The 10,101-nt window shown below is 31.9% G+C and overlaps 1 long non-coding RNA gene across 1 annotated transcript; it reads right to left on the minus strand.

The window, feature by feature from the left end:
- Window positions 1-3,192: 3,192 nt before the first annotated feature.
- LOC141678610 (uncharacterized) lies at window positions 3,193-4,937 on the minus strand. Its single transcript, XR_012557813.1, has 3 exons — window positions 4,702-4,937; window positions 3,714-3,784; window positions 3,193-3,417 (listed from the first exon to the last, which is right to left on the minus strand). It is a non-coding gene; the product is annotated as an uncharacterized LOC141678610 (long non-coding RNA).
- Between the last annotated feature and the right edge of the window lie 5,164 nt (window positions 4,938-10,101).

Consider the following 10,101-nt stretch of genomic DNA (forward strand, 5'->3'; position numbering starts at 1 on the left):
TCATCGGCCGCACCAAAACCTCCCCCACCCCTCTCATTTTTCTTCCTCGTTTTCTCCATTTTATTACACCTTTCAACTCCTCTAAGCAAGGGTCAACTACATTTGGTTCTATATCATCATTTGAGGTTAGTTTCTTAGTTGCATGTGGCTAAAGCCAAGGGTTTAACTTTGATTCTTGTGAATCTAGAGTTGAACTCAATATGGCACATAAAACTTGAGCAAGAGATGGTCTTGATGAAATGTTTTGCTTCTATTTTCAAGCCATGATCTTGGCCTCAAGCATTCGGCAATGACTCCCAATGAGCCGAATGGATTTTGTTGTTTGTGTGATAGTTTTGTTTGTTTTCAAAAAGAAAGAGACTTTGAATGTGACTTTTAAAGAACTTATGATCTTATAAGATGTATTTTACAAATTTTCCATCCTTGCACGCCATGATTTTTACGTTAAAAGTTGAAGTTTATACTTGCATGTTGTAGAAAAAGTAGTATTTCGGATAAATGTGCTATGTGACTTAAATTTGAGTTTTTTGCAATGCATGCCACGGTTTATGCTCTAAAATGCTAGTATGCTATGTTCCTTGATAAGTCATGATAAAATCTAGTAGCCATCAAGTTGATACCATGTATGTTTACTTCGAAATTTGGCTTAAAAATCACATATGTAAAATCTGCTCTACTATGCTCTCTATTTTTTCCTCGGTAAATGGCTTATATGGCTAGGTTTATGCTTGTATTTTCCCATAAAATGATATTCAATAGGGTTGTGTACAATGTAGGTTAGATTTGTAGGCTTGATTGTTGGTTTTGGTGTTAAAATTGGGGTTAAGGTGGAAGGAGGTACATTAGGCACTATGTAGCAGAATTTTTCACCATAAGTATAGGCTGTTTTAGGTGAGTTTTAGTAAGGCCTTGCTAGGCCCGAGTTTACTGGAGTTAGGAATGGAGTTGTAAATGAGTCCAGAGGCTTTGATTTGTTGAAAAACTAGCAATTAGGTAGGTGCACACACACATTTCCGAGAGTAACTCAGATTAGGGCAGGACTGCGTAAGCTTGAACTTTGGTCAATTATAACCATGCCATGAGCTAGGCCTTCATGGGATCTTGGCTTAAATAAGTATAATATATCCTTAGGAAGTTTAAAAAACCGTTAGAATTAAGAATTGAGAGAGAAAAGTGAGTTTTATGTGAGTGAAAACAGGGTAGAGTGAATTCGAGGGAGGCTGGACAAGTGTCAACTTTGAGCAGAGGCCTAGAGATGCCTAGGTGAGGCCTTGGCATGAAACCTAGTCTGAGAGTTAGGTTTAGGTCTTAAAAATCCATGGGAACTGGTTTTGTTAGAAGGTCCCATGTAGAAGTTGAGATTTTGACCAAGGAGCACAGGACGTGCAAACTGGTGCTAGCAGGAACCTTAGTGTAAGTATTGATTTTTGTAAGCCTATAGGAGTGAGGCATTTGAGTCTCACCAACTTTAGAAGTTATTTTAGAGTCTTAACAAACTTTAGGAAGTGTTTTGGAGTGAAGGCCCAAGGTAGAGACATCCCATATCCACCAAGGCACCCGAGAGCACCCTTCGAGTGGTCTTAGGAAAACTTTAGTGGTATACGTTGTATTTGGGACTTAGAGGTGAAGTGTCTGAGTGTTGCACATCATCTTTAGGTTTAAGTTAAGGTCAATAATAGTTCTTATGTGTTACTTGCTTATGTGTTTAGGTATTTAGGTGATATTATAGTATAAATAACTATTAGTATATGCCATGCCATTATGTGATTATGTGACTATGTGGATTACTTGAATTGCATATGATTAAGTTATGTGTATTCTTGTAATTATAAGTTCTTGTGTAATAGTAGTTATGATAAAAGTAAAAGTTAGTCTAGGAGTTTATAGGTTTATAAGGTGTTTAAGGGTGAATAGTAATGAGGTTAATATAATGTGTAGGTTCCGAAGCGAAGGGGAAGATTCGTGTCGTCAAGATCGAATAATCTTAGAACTGTTAGAAGGCAAGTTACTACCTCATTATGCTTATAATTATTGCAAGTCTATATGCTTTTTCGTGAAGGCTTAAGTTGTAATAATCACCATGTCATTACTTAATTCGAATACTTTCGTTAATAACTCTTAATCTTGTTAGTACCTTACCTTTAAAACAATCCTTATCCATTAGACCGTAAATACTAAACTCTCTACCAAATTCCCTAAAGCGAACCTCATTAGTGAACTTGAATTCTCTTGTTACAATTTCATTAAAGTGATACCAAATCTTTCCCGACATCCATGTTATAAAACATTAAAAATAAAATAATTGTTTTCTTGACTTAGTGGATTGAACTAGACGCAAGTCCTTTTCACACTTATTGATAGGCTCGCATAAAGCCTAGGGATCCCATTATATTTGAGAACCCAGCGCGGTTCGGGATTACTTCGTGGCTGATCACCGGCTATAATCCGTAGCGTCCTAAAATGATTTGATGATTTGATATTTATAACATGATTTCTCGATGCCATGATACCATATGCCATATTTCGGTCGTTATGATTCTACCATGCCTTGATATTATAACATGTTGCCACAATGCCATGATTCTGTATGCCATGTTTCGGTCATTATGATTCTACCATGCCTTTATATTTTAACATGTTGCCACAATGCCAAAATTCCATATTCCATGTTTTGATTGTTATGACTCTACCATGTCCTTATATTATAACTTCATGTTTCTTATTGTCATTTTTACAAGCATCTATAACCCCTTGATTCATGAACCCGTGATTTTGAGATAATGCCTTGTATAGTAGAACTGTTAGTACTTGCTGAGCGTTTTAGCTCATTTTCTTGTATTTAACCGTATTCTACAGCTAGCAATCATGGTTTGTACCAAGCAAACCGCCCGTAAGACAACCGGTAGGCAGGGTGAAGACCATTTGAGGGCGCAGGTTGAATATATATAGGCAATATCCGCCAGTATGTAATTGTGGTATTAGTTAGAAGGGCTGTTCCAAACTCTGAACTTGTAAAGATCTCGGGATTTTTAATATTTTTGGTTGGGTTTGTAAACGTATTATTACCATCTTTTGGACTTATAAGTTATAATATAATTTATGGTTCACATTTATTTAGTGTGTGTTATCGGTTTGGGGTGTGACAATTGTAGTGTTGATCTCAGAAACTTTTAAAAATAATGTTGAACTTCATATTTTTTCAATAAGCCAAAATATTACACTTTAGAACAAATATGCAAATCCAACTCCATGAGTACATTAAAATGTTACTGGTTATTATCGTTACACAAATTCAATAGAAACATAATTATTTTATGGTCATCCTTATTTATATGAAAGTTCCAAATTTTTGGCACTTGATCCATATCCCGAGTTGGACCTGTAATATGCTTAACACCTCAAGCATTGAACCAGTTCCTGATATAAAAAACAAGAATAGAGATAAATAATAATTTTATAAAAAAATTATATTACAATGATCATGTCTTATAGCTATATAGAAATCCTTTGAAACACTAAGTAAATATTCATGTAATACTTCATTAGATACAATCAGTCAGTCACATAAAATTTAACTGGTCACTAACTTAGTGTTGTACCATTTTTAATTTTCTATCATCTTACTTGGTCAAAACATTCAATTAAAAACATTATTATCCTTATATTATTGTCAAAATTACCCATGATAATCAATATATTTTAAAAACACTTACTCAATTATCGCGAGGGAAAAATCTCCATTAGGTAGAGTATCATCTCAGATGTTATCCATTTTTCCTTGTTTCTGCATAGAGAAAAGTATGATAGAAATTGAAACTGCTATTTAAAATGTTTTATCTAGCTAACTGGCAGAGGTTTCTAATTATCTACCATCAACTTTGCCTACTGTTTTAATTAATAGCTTATTTAAAGTTGTAGTTAACTTTTCGTTAAAAAAATTATCACTCATAGAAATAGAGTTTTGGAGCTTGCACTAATAATACGAGAGATGATATTAATAATGAAATTAAAATTTCAAAATGTTACAAAAAAATATCTTAAGAAACTCGTGCAATGCGCGAAAATTTTTAAATAAAATAAACCAAATAAAATATTATACATACTCTAGATCGAGACTTCAATAAATCGTAACTCTCATTTATATTTTTTTAACAAAAGTATTTAAAAATACCTAATCCATTTGTACTAAATATTTCTATCCATTATATTGTCATGAATAAATAGAATTTTGTGGAAAATTAACTAGAACTTCATTTTCTCACGCAATGCGCGATAAAACTATCTGGAATTAAATTGATAAACTTGTATTAAAATTTGCTGAAAATCTTTCTCATGTCTAAAGAGCTATGGTTGCATGATATACGACTTACAATTAACCATTTAATTCGTGTTGCCACATCACGGCTGGACTTTTTAGGCAATAATGCTGTTATCTTTGCACAAATCTTCAAAACTGGTAAAGAAGTGCACATGTCACGAATAAATAAATTTTTTGAAGTAGAAAAGATGATAGCACTTTCATACTTATCAGGAAACATTGAAGAGAAAAGAAAAGATTAACATTACATGTTGTACCAAACACATTTTCATAAAATTAAAACAGTAAAATTATGAACATTATTTATTTGTAAAAATAATGAAGAGTTTATGGTTTTTAAAAATAATATAATAAATTCAAGTATGGCAACAAAAGTAACTCACTTTTTTAGTTCTATGTCCATCACTGTTGTTTCTTGGTAAGTCCATGAGGCACACCCAAAGTAAGTACGTTCGTTGCTGTGATTGCTAGTAGTTGGCATGATGATTTTGTCTCACAAGTATGAAACTCAAATCTAGATCTTCACTTTGAGAAGTAAGCTAATTTATACAACAAGTATTATTCATATATATATATATATATATAAAGTATTGTAGTTAAGTTAAGTGGTAAGTAGTGGTTGAAGAAGCGAGAATTAATGACACAGATGTTCGCTATTTAAAGCTATATCTGTATTTATGTGGACTTACATTATTGTTATGGTTCTGGTCATAAAGGACTCATAATATCTTGACTTTTAAACCATACTATCTTGACTTTTAAACCATTTCAGGGGTTGTAACATAGAGAATACTTAAATATAAATTTAATTCTTTATTTAATCATTTTTTAATTTCAAATTAAACATAACAAAGCTCATTTTATAATAATAGGGATAATATTATTTGCTGGAGATAGGAAGAAAGTAGTGGTTGAGTTGGTAATAATGTATGCGTACTTTTTATACTTTTTAAGTAGTGGTTAAGAAATTTTCAGTTATGTGACATAATATCTTGACTTTTAAAGCATTTGGATTGTCACGATAAAATATTTAATGATAGTTCATTTTTTTCTCTTACTTCATATTTTCATTCTTTTTCTTCCAAATTAATTAGTAAATTTTGTACCGGAGCGGAGCGAACCCAATGATGTAAAGGGATCCATATTTTATTTCAAATTTTAATTTTATAAAAATTCATGAAAGGTTTTGTTAAATTATTTTAAATGAACCATATTAATGTGTTCACTATTTTATAATTCAAATAAAACATTATTTAGTTTTTGTATAAATATATTTGGGATGAGATATGACACATTAATAAATGATCATGTATTAAATATGTTTTGGATAGAAATTATAATTGTATAAGTCATCCAGAATTTTTATATACCTGCTCTTCCATAAATTCTCATAAATACATTTTAGTTTTACCTAACAAACACACACATATACACACACTAGCGCTCATGAGGGAACTTTATAGAATTGACTTTTGAATCTAATAAAGTTTAAGAATATGTTTTTGAATCTTATAATTTTTAATTCAAATCTTGATTTTAAAAATTATGTAATGACTATTATAATGTTAAAAAATATTTTAAAATAATAAAATATTAAAATAAGTTAAAAAATATTTGTATCTCATCGTAAATCTATGGTTCTCACGTTCCTTTTTAAGAGGGTTCTCTCTCGTTACTATATATATAATAGATTTATATAAATTCAAAAACTGGATTCCAATTTTTCTGGATCACATCTGTCATCATAATTGAGCAAATCGAACACCCTGACCATCTTAAAGCAACCACGATGTTTAATGCGACAATAACTAAATATAAAATTCCATCAACATTTCTCTTAACATCACCATTATAGCGCATTAAGATCCTAAATGGTGGTGGAACTTGTGGCGCAACAATAATGTTGATAATCTATTAGGATAAATGGAGTAATAATTTATGCACATCAACATTTTTATAAATTACCATTTTCGGAGATTTAAATAGTAATAATATATGTGTGTCACCATTTTAAACTATGCAATTCACCAAATTACAGAGTTAAATAACTGATTTTAGGCATCTTTTTCATCTTTTATATTTTTTGAAACTGATGTATATTAATTTTATTTGGAAAAATGAATTTAATTGATAATAGATTTTAAATTTAAAGTTAAAAAATAGTTTAAAGATAGTAAGTATTACTTTTTTAACTAACTAATTTTTTTTGCTTCCAAATCGGAAATTTTACTTTTCAAAATTATCATATACATAAACTCCACCCCAACATCATTTATTTTAATCGAAAAGAAAAAAGTAACAGTTTAACCTTGTAGTACATATACTTTTACCAAGAAAAAGATGAGACACTGATGGAAACAACAACTATATATAGGTTGATTAGAGAATACGTAGTTGTAGTGAAAGATGTGTATGTTTGGATGTATGTTAAAGGCGGAAAATGTGAATGGATGGAATAAAAGAAAACTAGAAATTATATCAAAATTTTGTAGTTTAGATTAAATTTATTATATAGATTGAGAGATTGAGAATGAGACTGAGTCCTCGTTCTTATTTGAATATAAAATTTCATTTAAACAGTTACCCTATTTATCGTACATATAAAAGAACAAGAATGGTTACATCCAATTTAGTTCTAACCTCGTTTACTTCCCCTATTACATAAGTTCGAAAAATTAGAGATTATGTGTCAGTTTGACTTACCTTAAAAACTACTTTATAACTTAAAATAAATATATGTTATAAGGACTAAGTAGATGAATATTAATTAGAGCAAGTCCAATGTGGTGTTCTTGTACATATATCTATTGCTATAAATTGAAATCAAAAAATGATTTTCGATATTATAATATAACTCATACTTCGATGGTCAGATGTAAGATTGCACCAAACATATTCAAATAAAAATATATGTCAATTATATAATGTTAAAGTACACAACTATCTTTGTCACTATACAATATTAATTTATTTTATCACTTGCTTGCTTATGTGTCAATTATACACCATCTATACTTAGTCATATATTTAGCACCAAGTATATCATTTTTTCTATTTTGTATCTAAGTTTAGCATCTCATTGGAGTTAATTTTTTAGCTTGAGTGTTATATTATAATAATAACACTCACTTTAGCACCATCATTGGACCTGCTCTAAATTTTATAAGTGTTTGGATAAATTTACTTATAAATCAGTGAATTTACACTAAATTAAGTTAAAAGTTATTATTAAAAACAAGTATCGTAATTCATGATTTTAAATGGGTGAAGGCCCTATATACCAATTACTAAAGTACAACCAAAATACCTAAAAGTGAGATACACTGCTGAAAATACCCACATTTGCATTTGCCGTGTGTGTATATGAATGTCTCGCCCTTTAATACAAAGTATTAACTATACACGCTTGTCCAAGACATGTACATAATGTTAAAGTACACAATTATTTTTGTCACTATACATTATTAATATTTTTTATCACTTGCATGCTTATGTGTCAATTATAGCACCATCTATTATTGGTTCTATATTTAGCACCAAATATATCATTTTTCTATTTTTTATAGAAGTTTAGCATCCTATTGGAGTTGATTTTTTATCTTGAGCGTTATATTATAACAATAACACTCACTTTGGCACCATCATTGGACATGCTCTAAATTTGATAAGTGTTTGGATAAATCTACTTATAAATCAGTGAATTTATACTAAATTAAGTTAAAAGTTATTATTAAATATAATTATCATTTATTCATGATTTTAAAATGAAGGCTCTATATACCCATTACTAGAGCACAACTAAAATACCCAAAAGTGGGATACACTGCCCAAAATGCCCACATACACATTTTCCATGTGTGCATATGAATGTCTCACCCTTTAATACAATGTAATAACTATACAGGCTTGTCTAGGCCATGTATATCAAATTTACGCGCCGATCCAAGAGATACACCTTATATGTCTTTTTCTCAGGCACAGACTAGCACAACGCCGCATCGGTAACGTATTGTCATAAATGTTTAAACTGATTATTTTATTCACAAGCTTTTTATATAGGCAAGGGAAGAGCCCCCTACTCGATGTATGTATGTTAGGTAAGGAATTTTGTCAAACAAACTTCAACATAATCCTACATAAACAAAAACAACCTCGGTTCAGCTTGCATAGGCGTTAGATACTATTCTTTTGTAGTTTTCACACCTCCAACGTCAAAAATGAGTTAGGAAATTGTGGCATCGTTTTCTATATTGATAACTCCTTTTGCTGATAGCTGCTTCGTACAGCTCTCCCGAGGTGCCTTCACCTAGGTCTGGGATTCCTGCACATAATGCCCGACCGGGGGTGATAGCCGTCAAACATCTCCGATATGAGAGTAAGTATCGGAATAATAGAATTTAAAAAAATGATAGTAATAGGAAAGCAAGATAATATTTAAAGTGAGTGTATATTAAATGAGTGTGTTACAAGTGTGAAGGGGAAGAGTATTTGTAGGGGAGCCATCTTGGTCATTGCCGAGTCACGTGGGGGACCCTGTAGCTATAGTTTATGGTATAACCTTTACCTCAATGGTACATTCTTCTCTTGCTTCGGCGCTACAGTTGATCAGTTGTACTTTATCTACATTTGAGTGTCCTTGGGGGAGATGTCTGGAGTAGAGTGCTTGATAGCCTTTGGTTGTTATCTTATTTTTGACTTATAATACACTTTCAAATAATTTATGATTACATTATTTATGTAAATAAGAATATCCACAAGGAAATAAATTTAAAACACATATTTCCCTATTATCTGGGTCTAAGAACGGTGTTGGTAGAGTCGGGTCCGGGTCCCGTTTTCTCTAGTGGCGGGACAATTTCCTTGAAGACTCGTGTCACCTTAGAGAAGCCGGGTTTAGAGGCCTATATCATTTCCTCTACTCCTTCCATGTGCTTTATCGGGTGCGTGGAGCAGAGACAACAACCATGTCCCACCCTCTCTGTGGTAGAGAAATTTTGAGAAAATATGTGCCCCCAAGTGTTGGAGGGCAATACTGAAGAGTTAGAAAAATTTTAACCAAATATGTTCCCCCAAGTGTTGGCGGGCAACACTGATGAGGAGTTAGTAAAATTTTGAGCAAATATGTGCCTCCTAAGTGTTACAACACTGGCCAACACTGAGTTAGAAAAATTTTGAGCAAATATGTCACCCCCAAGTGTTGGCGGGCAACATTGAGGAGTTAGAAAATTTTGAGCAATATTTATTATTTTAAAATGTATGAGAGAAATATATAGGTGTGTATATATATACACAATATATTTGTGCGAAGGTGAAGTAGCAGTATACTGTATGCGTTGATTGGTTTCCCTCGGAAATAAGCGGTCAAGAGGCGCAATTGTTGATAGTATTTAAGTGATGGTTTAGCTTTCTTTGCTTGCTTATAAAAGAGATGCATGTGTGCTTGAATTATTCACTTTATTTGAGCTTCTCAGAAGAAGATTTCATTGGATGAATTTATTGTCAAATTTTGAAAATGTATTAGACTTATTTGCCATTCATCCTATCATTTTATGTATGTTTTTTCCGTTGCATTCTTATATAATTATTCCTTTTTACAGAAGTGGATCTCGATCAAGAAGCAATAAGGGCAATGGTAAAGCTATGGGAAGCAACAGTGATTCTATAGGGAAGAAGCTGAAGGGGGCCGATTGAGAGATCCGGCTGCTGTGGGAGAAGATCTCTGAACTTGAGATAGAGCAGGAAGATACCCGGGCCCGGTTGCGTTGTACTCAGGCCGAGCTGAA

This window comes from Apium graveolens, chromosome 8, assembly GCF_009905375.1.
Source record: "Apium graveolens cultivar Ventura chromosome 8, ASM990537v1, whole genome shotgun sequence".
NCBI lineage: Eukaryota > Viridiplantae > Streptophyta > Magnoliopsida > Apiales > Apiaceae > Apium > Apium graveolens.